The sequence below is a fragment of the Protopterus annectens genome, chromosome 5.part0 (assembly GCF_019279795.1).
Source record: "Protopterus annectens isolate FY-2018-M chromosome 5.part0, PAN1.0, whole genome shotgun sequence".
Lineage (NCBI taxonomy): Eukaryota > Metazoa > Chordata > Ceratodontiformes > Protopteridae > Protopterus > Protopterus annectens.
Genome location: NC_056735.1, coordinates 575,785,293 through 575,807,766, shown reverse-complemented (window position 1 = coordinate 575,807,766; position 22,474 = coordinate 575,785,293).

Sequence of the window (22,474 nt, the reverse complement as noted above, 5' to 3'; positions counted from 1 at the left end):
TACTTTTCTGACATGCAGGCTAAAACTAGTGGGTTATGGCTGACCAAGTTTGCAGATGACTGCAAGTTGTGTGCTGTTATCAACTCCCCTAGTGATGTGGATATCCTCCAAGAGGGTCTCACCCAAACAAATGACTGGTGCCAGAAACATGGCCTGAAACTGAATGCCAAAAAATGTATCATCTTCCCCTTTGTGGAGAATGATGTCCCCACAAATTATCATATGAATAACAAGGTCCTAAGCATGCAAACAGTTGTTATGGACTTTAGCACCCAGGTTGATAGCAAACTGACATTTGACCACCATATTGCCTCCATTGCATGGAAAGCTTTCTACATGGTCCACCTCATTATTAAGGGTATCTCATCCAGGGACAAGGTGGTCATAACATCCCTGTATTCTCCCCTTATAAGACCCATTATTGAGTACAATGCCTCTTTCGGCATGTACCTCAAAAAGCACATGGAGCAGCTAGACAGACCACAGAGATTCCTCACCAGGAGAATCCAGGGCCTCGAAAATCTAATCTACACAGATAGGCTAATGGCCCCTTCCCTGTACTCAGTCTCCTACAGACTCCTCAGAGGTGACCGCTGTCTGGCATACAAAGTAATCTCAGACCTGCCTTGATGGGACTGCTGCATATCCACAACTCAAGCTCCACTCGAGAAACCCACACTTGTGACCTTAACCTGGTCTCTGACATCACTAGGACTTGCTGGCAGGACCAATTTGTGTCCCAGAGACTCCCCTTCTGTAAAATAGACTCCTGCTCCACATCAAGCAAATTACCTCATTAACCCTTTTTAAGTGCAACTTGGATAACTGGATGGTGAACAGAAAATACACCCCTGGGATTTGACCTGTGTCCCTGCAGGACAGGGGCATTGGGTGCTGACTTGTTGGAACATGGGCTATATTCTTAGCAAGCCTTGTAAGGGCCTAAGGGCAATAGCTTAGTAACTTCCTATGATCCTATGATCCTATGGGAGTGATTTCACAAAATAATAATTTTGTGCTTACTCACACCAATCAGTGATGTTGAGAGAGAAGGAGATATATGGTCAAATTAACATAAGGAGCAGGCAACTAGAAAGATAGTGGCATTTAAGAACACAAAAGTAACAGGGTGGGAGAGTGGGAAAAATTCTGTATGACTCACAAAAGACACAGCTATGGTTTCTTTTCAAGTTTTAATATGGAATGAAATGCAGAATACAACTAAAACATAATGTAAGTAAAACAAATCACAGTATACAAAACAGAAAAAGGCAGTAAAGTAATACAAAATACAAGAAAACAGAAGCAAAGTAACCTTTCCCTCACAGCAAGCTGTGGCAGAGTCTGGGTGAGGTTTTCCAGTAAAGCTTTGAAATGTTTTATTTTACCCCTTAAATAGAAGGTTTAGTTCCTGGCTCCACCCCCTCAGTTCACAGATGATTAACCTTAACTAACCTGTTCTAACTTCTGTGTGACTCCTTAATTGACTTATTCTAATTTCTGTCTGACTCACAAGAAATATGGCTGTGGTCTCTTTTCAAGTTTTAATATGCAATTAAAAACAGAATACAAGTAAAACACAGTGTAAAGAAAACAAATCACAGTATACAAAATAGAAAAAGGCAATAAAGTAAAACAAAATACAAGAAAACAGAAGCAAACTAACCTTTCCCTCACAGCAAGCTGTGGCAGAGTCTGGGTGAGCTTTTCCAGCTTTTGCAATTATTATCTATCAGATGTGTATCCAGAAAGTTATCTGTTGTAACCAAAAATATGCTCTATTCTCCACCTACCATATATAAACTAAAATAAATGAATCCTACAACCGTTGTCTCATGCACTTCAGAAAGGGACATTCTTTGTCCATCATTTGTCACTTGTACCCATACAAAGGGTATTGAAAATTTACACATGTATAAGCCAAGCGTGTGTTATATGTTAATCTAAATTATAAACAGTAGCATAAATACAATCATAAAACATAAATGACGGTTGCCACTATACATGTTCTGTGGTATTATGTGGTATTTGTGTTACTCATATAATTATATTGCGAATACCTAGTTACACCCATGTGACAGGTCTATGGAAGTGATCTGCCATTATAATGTTTACTATGGGAGTGATCAAAGGTAATAAATTGCATCCATATCATTGGTGTTAGAACATACATACAAGTTTAAAAATTTAAGGCTGTCCTTGTCCTATGTGAAAGAAGGAAATAATACTGCTGATTATTATGGCAGAGTACACACCTGTGACAATGTGGATATAGTGAGGAGCATCACAGACATGTGCAGTTATTGCAATAATAGTATTAAACGATGAAAAAAGCATTTTTTCAGCAACCTGTATGTAGCGATTGGTATAAGGTTTGTGCCTATTCATGCATGCTGTGTATGTAACAAAATACAGGAGGACATGACATATACACAGATGTGTCCCATTGACCAGGATATAAACAGAGTACAATTTTTCTAACTATAGCAGATGTGGCATATGTACATGCAAAAGGTGGCATGGTAATATGGCATAGTGAGCATGTCTGTAAACAAAGATACAACCAGGTGTAATCAGTCTCATGGCAGATCGATTATGTTTCTGAATATCATGTTTTTTCCATGCTGTGGAATTGGTGATTCATCACTGGGACTAAGCAGAAATTCCTTAAGATTCCAAGAGCAGAATAAATTATTTTTTACAGGTATTTCATTGAATTGCACTTCTTCAGCTCTTATAATTGTGCTATACATCTAATATATTACATTGTGCAGTGCTATAAAGCTTTTTTTACTGTTTCACTGCATTTATGTACTTTTATACTATATTTTTCATTGCTAGATACTGTTCCACTACTCTAATTTTATTTTTACTGAATTACTTAATTGTAACCTGCTTTTTCATACTGAGAGTTGTATTTTCTGTTTGTGTGTGCTCTGTCTGTGCTTTTTTGCTTTTTATAAGGTTTCTGTTTTCTAGTCAGGTATCATATAACTGATTTGTTTGCGGTTAAAAGCATCCTCTAGAGACTCTTTGCTGCTTTATCTGTTTAAAGCTTTCATTTAGTGGCTGCAGCTAGTAGTTGTAATAGTTTGCCACCCACCCTCCCTACTGGTGTGTTGTTCTTATACTTGGTGGCTTTGCAGTTGCCCGCCCATACTATAAATTTGATCTGGGACACTCCTCCCAGTCTAATGTCATTAGCTCATTCTACCTAATACAGAGAGAACATTTGAGAAGGCCAACTCACTTAGGTTCTTAACCTTGAATTATCTTCTGTTCCTGCTTTTACCTTTTCCACTTTACAAAAAAAAAAAAAAAAATTCTAAGCTTGTTTCCTGTCTTTCCTGTAACTAGTCTAGTCCAGATACAGATTTGGTGTATCCAGGACAGTTTGTAAGCTCCTGTGCCCCCAAGCCTTTTTGTGTTGGAGGGAAGCCTTCTAGCTTATCAGTGGTAGTGGTAAGCACTAGGTAGCCTATCTACCACATAAGGAGTGGTTTCTGGCCCAGAAATTACAGCTGTTGGCCGTTTGGGCAGTTTTTCCAGGTTCCCTATTATATGAGGAAGATGCATTTTTTCGAATGTGTCTTGATCGAACTTGAAAGCACGAAATGGCAAAATACCAAAATGGCATATAAGCAAATTCTTTCCCTGGGAAAGAAATTGCTTGGCAGCCTTCATTATTTTGCTGTTTTTGTCACTGTAGTGCAATCTCATAGTTGGTATATTTAAGTAGGGGTTTGGGGGCACAGCTTCATCACTTTATGTAATGTTTCAAAGTTTTTTTTTTTTTTTTGGAACAGCGATTTTTTTTCCCCTGGGAAAAAAAATTGCTGTTCAAAGTGTTTGGTATTGTAAGGCTTTCGCTTACATGGGGTCGATAAATCAGCGTGCACTTTTTTAAGAATTCGCTGATTTAATAAAGACCCTTTTTTCCATCGCTTTCAACTTTTCTGGTTTAATAGCCTGCATTTGAGATGGTTTCCCACTTCTCCTGTAACTGGTCTAGATCAGATACCGATTTGCTGTATCCAAGACTGTTTGTAAGATTCTGAGCCCCACAAGCCTTTCTGTGTTGGAAGGAAGCCTTCTAGCATATCAGTGGGAGTGGTAAAAACTAGGTAGCCTATCTATCACAAGAGGAGTGGTTTCTGGCCCAGGAAATTGTAGTTTATTGGTCGTTTGGGCAGTTTTTTCCATCTCGTTCAACTTTCTTGTTTAAAAGCCCATGTTTGCGCTTGTTTCCCAGCTTTCTTGTAACTTGTCTAGTCCAGATACAGATTTTCTGTATCCAAGACTGTTTGTAAGTTTCTGAGCCTTCCAGTCTTTCTGTGCTGGAGAGAAGCCTTCTAGCTTATCAGTGGGAGTGGTAAGCACTATGTAGCCTGTCTTTCACAAGAGGAGTAGTTTCTGGCCCAGAAATTTTAGTTTATTGGCTGTTAGAGCAGTTTTTCCATTTCACTCAACTTTCTGGTTTAAAAGCCCAATTTTGCGCTTGATTCCCACATTTCCTGTAACTAGTCTAGCCAGATACAGACTTGCTGTATCCAAGACTGTTTGTAAGCTCCAAAGTGGTGCCAAAGTCTGCCTTTCAGTTTGTCCATTAGATCTAATAGTTGTCTTCTCGCCTGCACTTATACTAGCTTATTAGTCTAGCACTTTACCTGACTTCTTGTAGCAATTATTGTAGCACACAAAAGTGCTACCAGCACTAAACATTCTACAAGGAAATAGATACAGTACATATTATCAATGCCCACCCCTCCAGGCATGTCTTAAGGTCAGTTCCCTGTGTTTCTCCCATTAACCTGGTGAACTTGGGCATCCTGAAGCAATAAAGCAATTGCCTCATGTACAACCCTCTCCTCTTACCTCCCAACATGCAGACTTGTGAGAGATGTACTTATATATCCAAATTGGAAGCCATGCACTCTCCAGCCAAGACCGAAATAGCTGGTCAAGAGGAGAAGGTCAACACTTGCACCACACCGCATGGAACACATAGCCCTCCAGAACGCACACCAGCACTGCCTTCACATAAAGACACAAACAACACACCCACCTTTGCAGAGGCTCTCAATAAAAATCTACCCAATCAGCAGAGACCTCCAAGGCAGAAATGCACTCAACCACCATAACACAACACTGATCATGAGACACGTAACTCTCCTAAACAGTGTGCCACTCAACCAAAGCCCCTAAAGCAAAACAGCATCCCCAACACACTAATCATAGGTGACTCGATAGTGAGGCACACTGATGTCCCACTCACTAGGTTGAATAAGGAGAAAGTAACAGTCAGCTGTGTGTCAGGTGCCAGGATCCATCACATAATGCGTGCCCTCAGGTCCCTCAACAACAGGCACAGATATGACTCTCTCATTGTATACATGGGTGTGAATGATCTGAGATGTACCACCATGGACTACATGAAAACAGACATGGAGGAGCTCTCAGATTATGTAGCCCAGGCAGGTATGACCATAGCCCTGAGCAGTATCCTACCATCATCCAGAATGATACCACAGAACAAGCACAAAATGACTGATTTTAACAACTGGCTAAGTTTCTGGTTTCATTCTAAGGGGATCCAGTATCTGTCTGCCTGGGATGACATGACTGACAGACCTCGATGCTTTGCCAGAGGTGGCCTGCATCTGTCACCCCTCGGCTTCTGGATACTGGCCATGGCTCTTGCTACCCCTATAATGCCTTTTTTAGGTGGTGTTTCAAAGACCAAATTACCACCATAACAGCTACAAACAAATGCAATCTGAGGGTCATGCTTCAAAATGCTACAAGTTAAAATCTCAAAATGCACTTGCTCGAAGCACTCCTTAAAATGGAGAACATCGACATTTGTGCTGTAACAGAGACCTGGTTCAAGGCAGCAGAAAGCACACCTGCACTACCAGGCTATAACTCATTCCATGTTTTGGCCCCAAAACTTGGACCGAAGCTCAAAAGGCAGTAGTGTTTCCATATTTATAAAGGATGCACACACCTCCAGACTGGTAGCCCCACATAATGCATCAGAGATACTTTAGGTACAGCTAACATTGGGTAAGGCAGCGATTCAGGTTGTAGCCTGCTATAGGTCCCAAACCATAACCAAAGACTTACACTCCACCTTCCTAAGCCCTCTGGAGAATATTAGGCTCCAACCTAACACTCTCTTACTAGGCGACTTCACCTACCCCTCCATTAACTGGGAAAACTATTCATGTACCAATGCACTTGCCCAATGTTTCCTGGAGTTTATTAATTCCAATGCCCTGGACTAGCTCGTTCTTACCCCCTCTAGAGGTAGCAACATCCTTGACCTGGTCATTACTAACATGGGTGACTGTTGCTCTACACCAATAGTCAGCGCCTCCGTGGTTAGAGCTGACCACAAACTTATCAACTTGGAAATCCACATCCCTCCCACCTCCAGCCCCCGCAAAGTTAACCACCATAAAAAACTTCTCCAAAGCTAACTTTGAGCTCTTAAAAACAGAGGTGGCTAACTTCACGGCAACCATGCAAATGGAGAATAGTTGTATGACTGCCGAATCATACACCAATGCACTGTACGAACATGTACACAAATGCATGGATCTCGCCATACCCAATAGAACCAAGACACTTCCCTCCAAATAAAGGAAGCCAATCTGGTGGTCCCCTACCATAAACAAACTCTACAACAGAAGGATGAAACTGATGCAGAATAAGGTGAATTCCCAAGACTGGAAAAACTCCCTTATCAGCCTCAACAAAAAGTTGAGATCCCTCATCAAATCCTCTAAAGCTAGCTATGAAAACAGAATTGTAGCAGATAGTAAAGACAACCACAAAGCCTTCTATAATTACGTAAAGAATCTCCAGAGCAATACCCAGATTTGCTCTGAGCTACTGCACAATGGTACCTCCTATACTGAGCCAACAGATATTGCCAGTGTACTGGCCAATAGATTTAGTGCCGACTTTACCCCTCTCTCCCCCCACAAAGAACCAAACACAATACCAGTAGATTTCCAGGCACCCAGTATTACTGCTGCACAGGTTAATACAGCACTGTTCAATGCCAAGAATACAGCTTCTGTGGAACCTGACAATATCCTTGGCTGTGTTGTACATGAACTACAGAGTGAACTGGCACCTCACTTGTGTGCCCTGTTCAATCACAGCCTCACCTTAGGCTTTGTCCCTACCGAATGGTGCACTGCTACAGTCATCCCTCTCCACAAAGGAGGAGTGACTACAGACCCTGTGAGCTATCTTACTATTAGCCTGATGAGCCTGATATGCAAAGCTATGGAATGCATCATCATGGACCTAATAAAGAAGGATATAGGGAATCTCCAAACTCTGGATCCCACACAGTTTGGTTTTGTGAAGGGTAGATCATGCCTGCTCAACTTGGTTGACATCTTTGAGTCAGTCATCAGAGCTGTGGATGAAGGCAAGGTGGTTCATACAGCCTACTTTGATCTGGCCAAGGATTTTCATACCATTCCCCAGTCAGAAATCATAGAAAAACTTACTAAGCTAGGCATCAACCCCTATATCACTAGGTGGGGTGCAAACTGGCTCACAGAACCCACAGTGTGAAAGTAGCTGACTCCAAGTCAGACTGCCTTGTAGTCATGAGTGGAGTCCCACAGGGTTTGGTCCTGAGTCTTCTCCTGTTTGCTACCTACTTCTCTGAAGTCCAGGCCAACATGAAGTGACTCTGGCTGACAAGGTTCACAGACAATTGCAAGTTGGCAGCTATTATTAACTCCCCAAATGATGTTGACATCCAACAGAATGGCCTCACTGAGACCAATGACTGGTGTCAGAACCATGGTCTTAAGCTTAATGCCAAAAAATGTGTCGTCATCGCCTCCGGCAAAAACCCAGTTCCCATGAATGACCACATTGATGGTAGTCTACTGAACACAGAAGGTGTATAAGAGATCTGGGAACACAGGTTGACAGCAACCTCTCTTTTGATCACCACATTGCGGCAGTGGTCGGAATGGGTATGTGGCACATCTCATTACTAAGGGTTTTGCATCCAGGAAGAAAGAGGTTATTGTCTCCCTCTACTCTTACCTCATTAGGCCAATCATCAAGTCCAATGCCCCATTTGGCATGTACCTCACTAGACACCTACAACAACTGGAGAGGCTGCAAAAGTGCCTCATAAAGATGATCCTAGGCCATAAACACATGTCCTGTATGGACAGACTCAATAAAATTAGATGCTGCTATAAATCCAAGGGTTCACTCGTCAAAGAAGAAACTAAACAAATCTGAAAATCATACATGAGTGAGAACCACCACGAATAAAGTTAGACTCAAAAAACTCCAACTATTCTCTGTCTCATATTGCCTACTTAGAGGCGATCTCAGCTTGACTTACAAAGCCATGTCTGACCCAGCTCTGCTAGAAATGCTACATCGAAAGAAATTCCAGTCCCTCCACACCACACACTCCAGAGACCTCAACCTCATTAGCACAATTAACAGAACATGCTGGAGGGACAGGTTCATAACCCTGAGACTGCCCATGCTATGGAATAGACTTCCCATACATGTCAAGCAGAGCACCTTACTGACCCACTTCAAGAGAAATCTAGATGAGCGGATGGGAAAAAGAAAATTTACCCGGGAGATAACTCCAGTGGCTCTACTTGACAGAAGCACTGGGAACTAAGGTCAGCTGGCACTATGCCAGGGTAATCCTATGGTTAGGCTTGTAAATGCCCTAGGGCCATTAGCCTAGTACACACTTATGAACCTATATGCATAGCCCACACAAGACTTGTGGAAAAATAAAATTCCATGCCAGCATTATGCCATTAATACATCAGGTAACAGAGAAATGTAGCAAATGTAAAGCTATGATTATTTGTGATATGATGCATTTATGGTACTGTAAGTGTTCTTTCTGGTGCATGGGTCACACTGCACATGCTGACTTAAATAAGTGTATTCAATTAGAAAGGTGAATGCAGTATATCATAATTGATATTTAACCTTGATGTAAGCCTTGTTGTAACAATAGTAATAATTGCATGACACTATCACACCCATGAGAAACAACAACATATATTATTAAGTATGAACTGCAAATAGAATGTTTACTGATGCTTCCTGGCATCCCCGCTGATGCCTTCAGGATTCCCTTGAAGGCATCAGCCAAGGTACCAGGAAGCATCAGTAAACATTCTGTTTGCAGTCCATATTTTCTTTTCTCTGTTTTTTTTTTTTTTGTATTTTTTATGTCAGTGTTTTGTTATATTGTGATATATTAATAAGCAACCTGTCAATGAGTCACACTGCACATTCACCAACTTTACACTGGCCTGTAACAAATGTTGTTATCCTCCATCCATAACTTACTAACTGCATTTCACTGTCGTTAGCAAAGCCAGAATTCCAAATTCAATTAAGTCCTGACAAAGAACAACAAATTGCACAAATATCTTATGGCATTGATAACTTAATGGTCTGTTTGCTAAATGACATGCATCTACTACATCGTTATACTGGGAATGCTCACAAGGACAGCAAGGAGTAGAGTACCATGAAGTATCAAATATAATCACACAAGAAAGTATATTAGCACAGTTCCACTCACACTCTGTGATGATTTTGCAGCATGGCACGAATTAAAAAATGTAAAAGCCCTAATATCCTATAAAGCCCAAGACTGTGAGCAAAAGAATGACATTAATACAGAAATGTTTAAATGAAGTCATGTAATGCAGATCATTATTAATGGAGAAAGAAGTAATGCTTGTGAGCATTCACTGACATACTCAGCATTTATAACTTGCTAGACTTTATTTTATTTTGCATTTGTTTACTGGGAAAGTCCGACTGTGATAAGATCCATTTACAGTGGTGTCCTGGGGAGAACAGCTCCACATATAGAGATTATACAAAACTGATACAAGAAATTAAACAAAACTTATAGAAGAAATTATACAAAAATATACAAGACATACAGTACACCAGAAATTACATTCTCTGCTATTATAGCTGACATTTGTATTATACAATCATCTGCTATAATTCCTTATTGTAGTGTCGACATTGTAGTTTCTCAAAATAAGCTGATGAAGGGTTTGTAGGGGGGAAATTGGACTTGATCATATGCTGACAGCAGATCTCAGAGAAATGTGTATCAACCACTGATGCTACAGAAAAAAAGGCATATCTGATGTCATATGAAAAACATACTTGACAAGATTGCATCTCTATCCTATTGTAATGGGTATGGCTTTCCTCATGCAAAATGTGAGACCTAAAAATGTCCCTCTTACTTTGCCGCAATTGCATTTTTTGCCTTAGCCTTTCTTGTCTGCCACAATTTCCTGACAGAAGTTACCAACTCAGCTTCTTGCAAATTATGCTACACACTCTACAGAGCTTTGTATTAACTGTGACTGCCACAACAGATAGCAATGAAGGTTGTCCTTAATAACACAAATCAGGAAGTGACGTAATAAATTTTGATGTTACTTTATCCAATACAAATTTATCTGAGTGATGAAATGGAGAAAACTATGTTAATATTCACATAAAAATGAATAGTTCACTATCATCATTGTTGGGATAGGCCACTCATTTCCACCTGCATTGCTTTCTACACATACAGTCTCCAATGCAGACCACAGTCTATCTGTATAAATATACTTTACAAGTTAGTGCTAGCTGCATGTGCCACAGGAGCACTCTCACTATAAGAATCACAAAAGACCTATCTGACTGCCATAAAATCGCCATTGTGTTGAAAGGTGTTTGTCCAACATAAAAATGGAAAGAAATAACTCAATGCAATGTTGCATGTGTTGCATCAGTACACTCACATAACATTGTTCTTTGCTGGACTTGAGCAGTCACCTGTGTACAGCCATAAGTAAACAAAATGTGCATTAAGAACATGCCTCACAGGCAAAGCTTTACCACAATTGTGAGACACAACTTATGTAAAGGCATGACATCATATCATTGTGTTGCAAAGCAGTAGTTTTATGTAAACATGATAGGGTAGGCCTTTGCCAATGTAATTGTACATTTTACAACTATGGAAGATGTCATTCATTCTTAGCATTATACTGACACACACTGATACTATTCAGTCATTGCAGGATTCAAACACTTACCTCATGACCATATAAGCTAAATGATATTGGACTGAATGTACCACAGCAGAAGTTGTACTATAATTGTGAGATAGCCTGTATTTCAAGGCATTACATCATCTCCTTGCTGCAAGACATATGTGTGCTTTTTATTTGGTTAAAAGAGTGGTGTGATCTGTCTCCTTAAATATTGCATGATGCTAGGAATGCATGTCTGCATGAAGCAATCATTGCCATGATGGTAGAATCATAATCATGCACAATGCATAGATAATCACGGAATCAAACTCATGGCTCACTAATGCAACAAGCTATATTACATTGTATCATTTTCTCACACTGCAAGAGAATGCTTACTCCTAATTGCAGAAAAGGAACATTTCAACAGATTGCATCATCAGCATTCAACAAACAAGTTGTCTTTGCTAAAATGAGCAGAAAATATTGAAAGTGAAATCTCCAGCTAAACATGTACACATCAAATATATAGGTGATAACATTGCTACCTACATGTACATTCACACTGCTACTGACACAACTGAGTCTAAGTAGTAATGCCTGATTTCATACCAACTACCTAAGGTCACAAGCTACAAAATACTGCACAAATGGCAAATACCACACAAGATGTTGGTTTATAACTGCGACAGTGCAAACTTGAATTAATAACATCACCATTGTTTTAAAGGGTCTATATTAAATCAGTGAATGCTTAAAATAGTGAACACTGATTTACTGACCCTTTAAAAGTGAAAGCTGACAATCCCGAAGACACAGAATAGCGATTTCTTTCCCAGGAAAAAGAAATCACTTGGCCCTTTTTTGGGACTTTGCCATTTCCTCCACTGTGGTGAGATCTCAGAGTAGGTATATATAAGTAGGGGAGTGTGGGGTCAAAGGCCCCACTTTATTTTGTGTTTCAAACTTTTTTTTTTTCTGGAACAGCGATTTTTTTCCCTGGGAAAAAAATCGCTCTTCTGTATCTTTGAGATTGTTAGCTTTCATTTTTAAAAGGTTGATAAATCAGCTTTCACTATTTTAAGCATTCACTGATTTAATATATACCTGTTTTAAAGGGTACTGTATTTGCTAAAAGAGAATGAATGTGATGGAAAAGCCCACTAAAACTGTACAGCCACATATCATATCTTTTTTGAAGCAATTTGCACTCATCATGAGAGAGAAACACACACTCATAGTAGTTACTCATTGCTGGAGTCAGACTGCCTACCTATCTACTTATACAATCTAGGGAACACAGTATCAACAGCCAGAACCACAGCAGAAGTCTGATTATAGTTATGACATAGTGCACTTTTGAGAGCATTATTTTATAAGTGTGTTGGCCAAGCAGTGTTTTGCCTGAGGATGCTATAAATCATTAGGGGAGCCCTCTCCCAGTGTATTTATGTCTCTTAAATGGAAATGTACACAATGGATCTTCTAGTAGAGACAGTTCAACATAAAATACAGACATGTGCAAACAGTCATACTATTTAAGCAATGTGTGATTTGAACTAACTACCTATCTACTAGTTGTACTAGTTTCTGTACATAGGTGCACAGTTATTCAACAGAGTTACTATTCAGAATTTTTTAACTTTCTTACTTTTTTAACTTTTTAACATTTTTATACATTTGATGCATCTTTATATTATAAAATTAATATATTTATCAACACATTCATTATTTTCACATTGGGATATCTATTTCCCATGTATTTTAAACACAATATGTTTCTATATGTATTTTGCTCCATTCTATACGACACTGATAAATTATTCATGAACTTGTGGTTTTCATTGGACTTTTTTGAATGGGTTTGTCTATATATTTTCATTGGTCAATTGTTTAATTGTTATAACTGATGTCTGATGAAGTCTGAAGTTCAGACGAAAAACGCTTTGTTTCAGTTGGCGTTTAACGCTTTTTATTGTTTCATTAATTCTACAAATAAACATTTGTGACTACAACTGGGCTGACCGGTGTTTTGAACTCCTCTATACAGTGCTTTTGAGTGTTTATTGGTGTATATCCGCACTGGTTCTTCCTTTATTTGGATTATTATAACTACCTATCTAGTTACACAATCTAGAGAACACTGCATTCACAGGAAGTGCTACAGGAATAGTTTGATTACAATACTGAGAAAGTGCATGTTTGAAAGGATAACACAATTGTGATGTCTGGCATGTTTCTTGGCTAAAAAAACAACAGAATGATGGGGAAGTAGTCTCCCAGTGCAACTATGTATTGTAAGTGAAAGGTTACACAATGGATATTTTGATGCAGACATTTCATTCTAATATTTGTGCCATGCTAGATGTGAACCACCAATGCATCTAGTTAGACAATCTAGAGAACACAACATTAACCACACATACCATTAGAGAAATCTGACTTATAGGGTGAGAAAGTGCACTTTTGAAAGGATGATCTCATCAGTGTGTTACAGAGAAGATATTTGTGTTAAAAGTGGGATAAAGTGATGGGGAGTCCTCTCCCATTTTAAATCTTTTCCAGAGTGGAGGTGGACACAGCCCATCTGTAATTGAAACCATATTTACATGACACCAGAACCACCCACACACACACACACACACACACACACACACACACACACACACACTAGATTTGAGCAACTTACCTATCAAGTTACACAATCGAAAAAACAGTGCCAACTGCAAGCACCATCAAGAAAGTCTAACTTCTACAGTGAGATAATGCACTTTTGAAAGGATAATCTTATCACTGTGTTGCAGAGAAGATGTTTGTGTTTAATGTGGGATAAAGTGATGCACAACCCCTCTACCAGTTTAAACATTTCTCCTGAATGGCATTTGACACAGCATATCTGTTATTGAAGCCATTCTTACCTATCATTAGAGCCATACATGCAGAAGTCCACCACTGTATGGTTTGAATAAACCCACCTACCTAGTTACACAATTTATGGAATACATTATCAACTGTAAACATCTGAGGAGACATCTGACTCCTACAGAGAGAGAGAGTGCACTTTTCAAATGATGTTCTCATCACTATGTTGCAGAGTAGATGTTAGAGGAACACTGTCATAGGATAAGTATTTCTCCTGAATGGAAGTGTAAGGATCAGGTGAGAGGATCAATGCAGTCCTATCTAGCTTGATAGACATGTTCACATGCACACACACACACACACACACACACACACACACACACACACACACACACACACACACACACACACACACACACACACACACACACACACACACACACACACACACACACACACACACACTGAAACATGCACACACGCACTCATGAAACTCAGTCAGTGCTGCATTTGAACACATACCTATCAATTTACACAATCTAGAGAACACATTAATAACTGCAAGTATCATAGGAAAGGTTGTACTTTAAATGTGTGGTAATGCACATTTCTAAGGATTGCCACATCAGTGTGTTGCAGAGAAGCTAATGTGCATCACAGGTTTCGGTGAAAAGGCAAGTGTCTTAAAAGGCAGAAATAGCAGCAATGTGCTGATCACAAGTAATTATATACTGTTCAGATAACTAATCTATCCTGTCATTCATCTACATTGCAGTGGTGTGCCTGACATGTACCTGTTTATCGCTATGGTGTTTTAGCTGACTGACAGCTCAAGCAGACATACGTGTTGAGCTCAAGATGATTGTATGCAAACATTAATAATTTGTTGTATAATTTTCAGTTGTATTTGCTCAAAGGTTCCATGCCAATACACATCATTTTCTAGTGAAGTGTTGTAGTGCAGACATAATTTTACAGAATGAAGTGTTCAGTAACATCACAGTGAAATCCACATATCTTGAGTAGAACAGTCCAATAGCGCATACAGAAGTAATGCAAGCCAGTCACATTACCTACCTTTTAATGAATCTCTCCCTGAAGTGCACCACTGACAAACTCATTTGCTTGATTGACGGCAAAGTACTAGTGCATGTGTAATCATTTTCAGAAGTTTTGCACTAAGAATGGGAATCAACAGTAATGAATGGCGCCCTGTGCCAACCTTCATGCAAATAATAAGTATAGATTTACAAAAAGGTCTGATTCTGATAAAATCCATTACAGATAGGTCTTATATTAATGTTTAATGCATCATGGTTGACATTTACACATTTTTCTTTATTATTACGGTATATTACTGATTATATGGATGATACAGGTGTATAATTACACAGCCTTCATAACTGGTGACTTTCCATGTATTTGAGGCATGTTTCAATTTTTGTTATGCAATTATATGTGTTTGTATAACATGATTGAATAATAATGTCAATATATGTATAACAGATATATATGTATAAGTCATAGCTAATACACTTCAGAACATGGATGGCAATGAAACAATACTGATCCTATCACCTTGTGCATATACAACAACAATATTGTCCGAATGTGCCTATTGTTCTATGTTTGTTAACACATAAAAGCTGGACTGTACCTAATGTCTTGCAGTAATTTCTTGGCAGACATCAGCAAGTTGTGAATCAGTTATGCAACACATGAGGGACCAAGCATGTGAATGCTGTTGATAATCTGCACTATGGAAATACTATGAAGCAAAGAGGTTTGTTTGCAGCCCACTTCATTTAACTACTTACAATTGCAACACCCCACATGGTATGCAATCAACGCTGCAGCCTGTTGAAGAATTTATAAATGTATCCTTGTAATGCTGTCAGCTTCTCTTTCCATAGAGCCATGAGGCTACGCACAGTAGCCTGAACAGCATCAGATTAATGTGTCCAGAAGCAAAAACTCACAAGATTTTGCCATAAGCTGTCTATTGCCCTTTCACATATGTTACAGGTGCTGCTCAGTGCCAGACAATGTACAAATGCTGGGGAGAAAGATTGAAACAATAGAAAGGGTGGGAATAGGGATAGATTTAGAGACAGTGATGCATGCAAAGATATTTGTTTATGGGACATTTCTGCACATCTTTGTGGTATGTTGCTGTTATGGTTGTCATCATGAGTATTCTGTCTGGCTCTGTGCATACAAAGGTAAAAAAATAAAAAAAAATAATGGGTGACCAAAGCCAACACTTAGGGACCATTTTTAAATACTGCCCTTATAAACTTACACATTTGCTAGGATAAAGCATTTTTTGACCTATATAAAGTTTGGAAATCTATGAGATTTTTTAATATGCAACTGTAACCATAAGGTTTTTGTAACCTGAAGTCCAATTTTCACAGCCACTGTTTAAAGCATTACCTGTATGTTGGGCACTGCTGTAACTGATACACTGCTTTTCTATCCAAGTATTTCTGGGGCTGGTCTCTATCTACTTTGTTAGTTACAGCAAATGTACTGAAGAGATGTTAACTGAAGAGAATAGTGCAGTTGCTATAGAGTGCATTTTGTAAAGTGTTTTTACTTGCTATGTCGTGTTCTACTTATTGCCTTGTGTCTACTTAAGCTGCTTTGCTTGTAGGGCTAATTTTATTCAGTTAACTGACATGTACTATGCTGCTGTGTTTTTTTTTTCTTAAACTTGTATACACTCCCTTAAAGGGCTTACAGTAACCAATGTCTATTGATTGCATTTTGTAAAATGATTTACTGTATATATTGTGTTCTACTTCTGCGTCATTTCTGACACTTCTGCTGTACTAATCTATCTGCCTTCTCTTAGGGCCTCCTTTTTTCCTTTCTCATCCTCCCCATCTTTGTTGTTACTTTACTCCCTCATAGCCCTTTTTATTAACAACACTGTCTGTTATTCTCCATGTCTAGTTCTGCTATTTCTATGCTGAGACACTTCCTTAGTGATCATATATCCTCTGTCCTACATCCCTCCTAAACCCCCTGGCCTAACATTTATTTATTTTCCATCTTACAGCTGCTGTTTGCATTTTTCCCAGTGAGTACACATGACTAACCCTGCTTAACTGGATCTCTCACTCCTTTGCAGCTTCCTCATGGCAAGAAATACAAGCGTTCATCTCACCTGCATGGGACCTATTAGTTTCATTAATCTTCCTGCTGTACTAGGCAAGTTTCTATAGTTAAACACTTTAGTGCTTATTTGTCTAGTGGCACGCTCACTCACTCGCTCAGTCAAATAGTGTTGGACTCCCCTACCCTTTCCCCTGAACTTTCTCCCTCCATTCTTCTCTCTTTTTAGCAACTGCTAATATCAAGACCTGCAAAACTATACAGAACTAATAAAGCAGCATATTTTAGGTTGCTATTACATGCATAAGTTTCTTACCTCTAGGAATTGCCTACTTTTAACTGCTCCATTGTGAGGCACACTTTAACTACTTGTTTCTAATGTGGTCTGGCAAGCTGCCTCAAGGTTTTGAGGGATCATTTCTGTTCACTCAAACTCTCTTTCCCCTTTCCTTTACTGCCTGTGTCCCATTGCTAATGTACTCTAACTCAGCAGTTTAATTCTAAAGAAACAGGTCATTTTTATACATTAAAGTACTTACATTGCATGTACAGCCTTCATGTAACTCGTGGTTTGGTTAAGCCCCTCTATGCTCGGGCTCGCTCTGCACCCCACCCTGCCCCCAAATCTTACCCACCCCCAGTAGTGTAAATTTATAGTTATAGAACAACTCCCCTCTTTTACAGCCAATCAACTACAACCACCCAATTAATAGCACTCCCCTTACCTACTGCAAACTTCCTAATCTTCTTACTATATTACTGCTTAAATACTTTACTACCATAATGTCTCAGCTATTCGCAACATTATCACCAAAACCAAAGCTGTTACTCTCTCTACTACCTTTACTGCTCATTTTATATCTCCTCACCATCTATGAAAATTGACATTACCTAGGATTCTACTACCCAAAGACCCAATCTACCATCCCAATATAGTATCAAACACGGAAATCTTCACAATTCCCCTCACAACTAAATCCTTAACCCCTAAAAAATACCAACCTATTTGTTCCAGATATATCAGCCCAAAAAAAACATGATCAAAAGCTGATAATCAAAATCCTAAAATTCACAGTTAGCTTACAACACAACCTCACAATGGATGGAGACATCCACCCTCACCCCAGCCCATCCTCACCTGCTGACTTTAGCTCCCAAACTACTAATTTCCCTAACATAATACCTTCAAATAGATCCCCTAATTCATTCCTGGTCTGCCACTTAAATATTAGAAGCATAAATAATAAGGTCTATAACCTGCATGCCCTTTTGGAAGTTCACTCCCCTGATATATTATGTCTAACAGAAACTTGGCTAAAACTGGCAACTACAGATAATGAGGTATTACCACCAGGGTACAACATACTCAGATTAGACCATCATACTAGGACAGGTGGTAGGGTAGCTATACTTTATAAAACTACACTGAATGTTACTAAGGACTCCTTACAACCACCCCAGGTTAATAATGCAGAAATTCTTATAATCAAACTGCAAATTAACAAAAACAAATATATAAACATAATCTGTGGCTACATTCCCCCAGGTAATAACACAAATATACTAGAAGACATCCTCCATTTGTTATCTAGTACCTATCTCCAAGAAACCATTGTTCTTGGGGACTTCAACATTGACTGGAACACCTGTTCCTCGGAATCTCCTACAACCCACGTAAACCTACATTGGTTAACACAGATCATATCCTCCCTCACTAGGACTGGCGAACCCAATAACAAAGAAAGAATCCTAGACTGGATACTTATCAATAACCATCTCCATATGTACAAGTCAGGAACCCTCCCTGAAGACATAAGTGACCACTTTCTTATCTACATAATTAAGTACAAGGCTGATAACTCCCACCAGCCCATCTACAAAACTATAAGAAATAATAGGAACTTTAACCTCACCAATTTCCAAAATGAACTCAAATTATGTAATTGGTCAGTCCTAAAACAATTACCATTGGATGAAGCTGTAGCATACTTTAATACCAATTTCCTTGCTATTCTGGACTCTCACGTTCCCTGCTCGCTCTATTAGAACCAAAGCAAAAATTGCACCATGGCTTTCAAAAGATACCAAATTAAAAATCTTACTTAGAAACAAGGCATTGGCCACTTGGCGTGTCAGAAAAATCCCACTAGATCAACTAAGATATCGGCAATTAAGAAATGACACAAAGAAATCTGTTACATTAGACAAAAAAAAATTACTGCCATCTTCAACAGGAACATCAAAACAAACCTAAATAATTCTGGACAGGAATAAACAAACTTCTTCACCCAGGTCAAACCGTCACTCCAAGCCCTTCATCTTCCAACCATAAAACCCCAGAGGATGTTGCCAACACATTTAATAGTTTCTTCACAGAGAATATGCAGTCCCTAGCTAGTCAGCTAACTTCCAGTTGCTCTAACTCCACTGCCGCTTACCCATTACCCAACTCTCCTTTAGCTTTCAACCACTACCTATATCAGTTATCCATGCCCAAATGAAGAAATTAAAGCCAACCACCCTATCTGCTGATCTCCTCCCTGCAGAGTATTTACAAAAAGATGCAGATGCCATAGCATACCGCATCTCCATCTTAATCAGTAGAACCGTATCTGAAGCTACCATCCCCTCCATATGGAAAATAGCCCATGTTATACCAATCCATAAAGGAGGTAGCTCCATTGAACTGTCAAACTTCAGACCCATAGCTATTCTGTCACTGCTGGCTAAACTTATGGAGAATTGCATCCATAAACAACTCCTGTGCTATCTTATTCAGAACAATCTGTTGACTACCTCTCAGCATGGCTTTAGGCCATTCCATAGTACTACCTCAGCCCTCCTCTCCTTCTCTGATGTCATAAACCATAGCAAAAATAATAACAAACTAACCTCAGCCCTCTTTCTTGATCTCTCCAAGGCCTTCAATATGGTTAACCACCAAAAACTCAGCCATACTTTGAAGGCCTTCTCCTTAGATAACCACACTCTCCAATGGTTTCAATCCTACCTCTGTGGTAGACAACAGGCCATCCTATGGCAAGGCAAACTATCCTTCCTTCTACCCATCACCCTAGGAGTCCCCCAGGGCTCTATACTAGGGCCCCTTCTTTTCTCTATCGTTATTAATGACCTCCACTCTGTCATCCCAGATGCAACCTGCAATCAATATGCAGATGACTCCACTTTAATCAGCCACCTTTCAGACAAAACTAATGACATTGTCCCAGAATATGTTTGTTGAAAATTGGCTCTCTAATTATCATCTGATCTTAAACCCTAACAAAACAAAGCTGCTACTTTTTCCCCCACTAATAGGTCCTCATCACTATTCTTTATCATTAAATCTAATAATGGCACCATTATCTCCCCAGAAACCCAAACTAAACTCTTATGTGTTATAGTAGATAAAAACATTTAATTTGATATGCATGTCAACCAAACTATCAAAATCATTAATAAAAAATTTGGCTCCCTTTATAAGACTAAACCTTTTCTTACTCCACTTGCTAGAACTGCTATTGCCCGTTCCCATCTACTCTCTACCCTTCTCTATGCCTCCCCTTTATTCACCAATCTGAACAATTCTGACCTTAGCAAGCTCTCTAGCTGTTATAACCACATTGCTATATTTGCCACAGGCATGGCATTTAGGACACACCACTGTCATAACCTAAATCTTCTAGGCTGGCTTGAATTACCTAGCCTACTTCAATACAACCAGCTTATAGTGGCATATAAATTACTCAACCAATCTGAAAATATGCCTGCACTTAAAAACATCATTGGCCTCTACAGTAACCTCAGGCCACTTTGCTCATCAAACAGACTGCTGGTTCAAACATTCAAAACCAATAACTCAGCTGGGGACTCCCTGTTTGCTAACTCTGTCAGCAAAACTTGGAACTCCCTTCCTGCCGACCTTACCCTAGTATTCTCACTAACACAATTCAAAAAAGTCTCAGACAACATTTTAAGACACACTGGTTATGTCCTTGTTCTAATCCTGACTAGCTCCTTTCTATAATTGTGTGCCAAACAGTACTTTATACTACATACAAGCTGTGACATAATTGTTAGTTTAGATACTTATATAAGTTTAATATTGATTAAATATATAACTTGCTTGACTGAACAGAGTCTGTAAACTGTTTGCCAGATGTATTGATATTATGATTTTTCCTGTATTATTTCTTCTGTATGTTGTGTTTGGAGCTTTTCTCCCCAGGCCTCTGCTGAAAATGGATATGTATCCAGTCAGACTATCCTGGTCAATAAATAAATAAATAAATAAATAAATAAATAAATAAATATCATTACTTAATGACATCAATCCTCGGTGATTTGCCAGAAACTCAAATATTCTGTGATCAACACACCACAAATTAAGATTGAGAAATATGGACATTCTTTTAAAATCTGTACACATTAGAAGTATTGCAGTATACATTAACTTTTTTCTAATATGGATCAAGAAAGGGAAAGAGAGTGGAAACATGAGTTCAGAAGGAGGATAGTGGTGGTTAGTAACATATGCAGCACACAGTTAAATACTATTAATATGGAAAAACATGACATACTTGTATAACATACTTCAGGATTCGAACACTTGACTTGGACGTAAGCATATTTACATGGAAGTAACTGTAGTAGTACGATCTAAGAGAAAATCTCATTATCTTTTGCCATAAGATGTGAACTGCCATTTACCACCAGCTAGTATTGCTGCTTAGTGTCACACATCAGGTAGTATTGCTGCTTAATGTCACACATCAGGCAGATGCTGAGGACACAGACTGATAACATATAATTGGGGTGGGTGGGTAGATAAGGAATGAGAAAGACAGACCTGAATCATTTCTGCTTTCAGACCTTTTCTTGCCATCTTTGTTGTGTGTTAATCTTAATATTTGTCATTACCATTATTCAACCAGGCTCTCTGCAATAAAGTCTTCACAACAGGGAGTATGAAGATTAAAACAGAAGCAGGATGATGGTTGGTTAGCAAAATATGAAGCTAACAGCTGCACATGCAAAAAAAATCAGTATGACTTTAACATACTTCCAGATTACATCCCTTGACGTTATGCTAAATGTAATCTATTGCTATGAGCAACACATACGAACTCCCACTTCACAAAGTTTATATCACAGAATTGTAGGTATAAAAACTATATACTGAAGCAAAGGATAATGTAGGCATTAAGTTATACCACAGTAATGACAAATGTAAAATCCCAAAAGATGAACCTTACATTCAGTAGCCTAAAAATATGTAAGAGTAAAAAGTGATGAGAAAGAAGGGATAACAGAGGGATAAAGAGAGAGAAAGAGAGAGATGAAGAGAGGGAGAGAGACATACATAGACTTTTGGTTCTGGGACACGTCTGACCATCTGTATGGTATGTTAC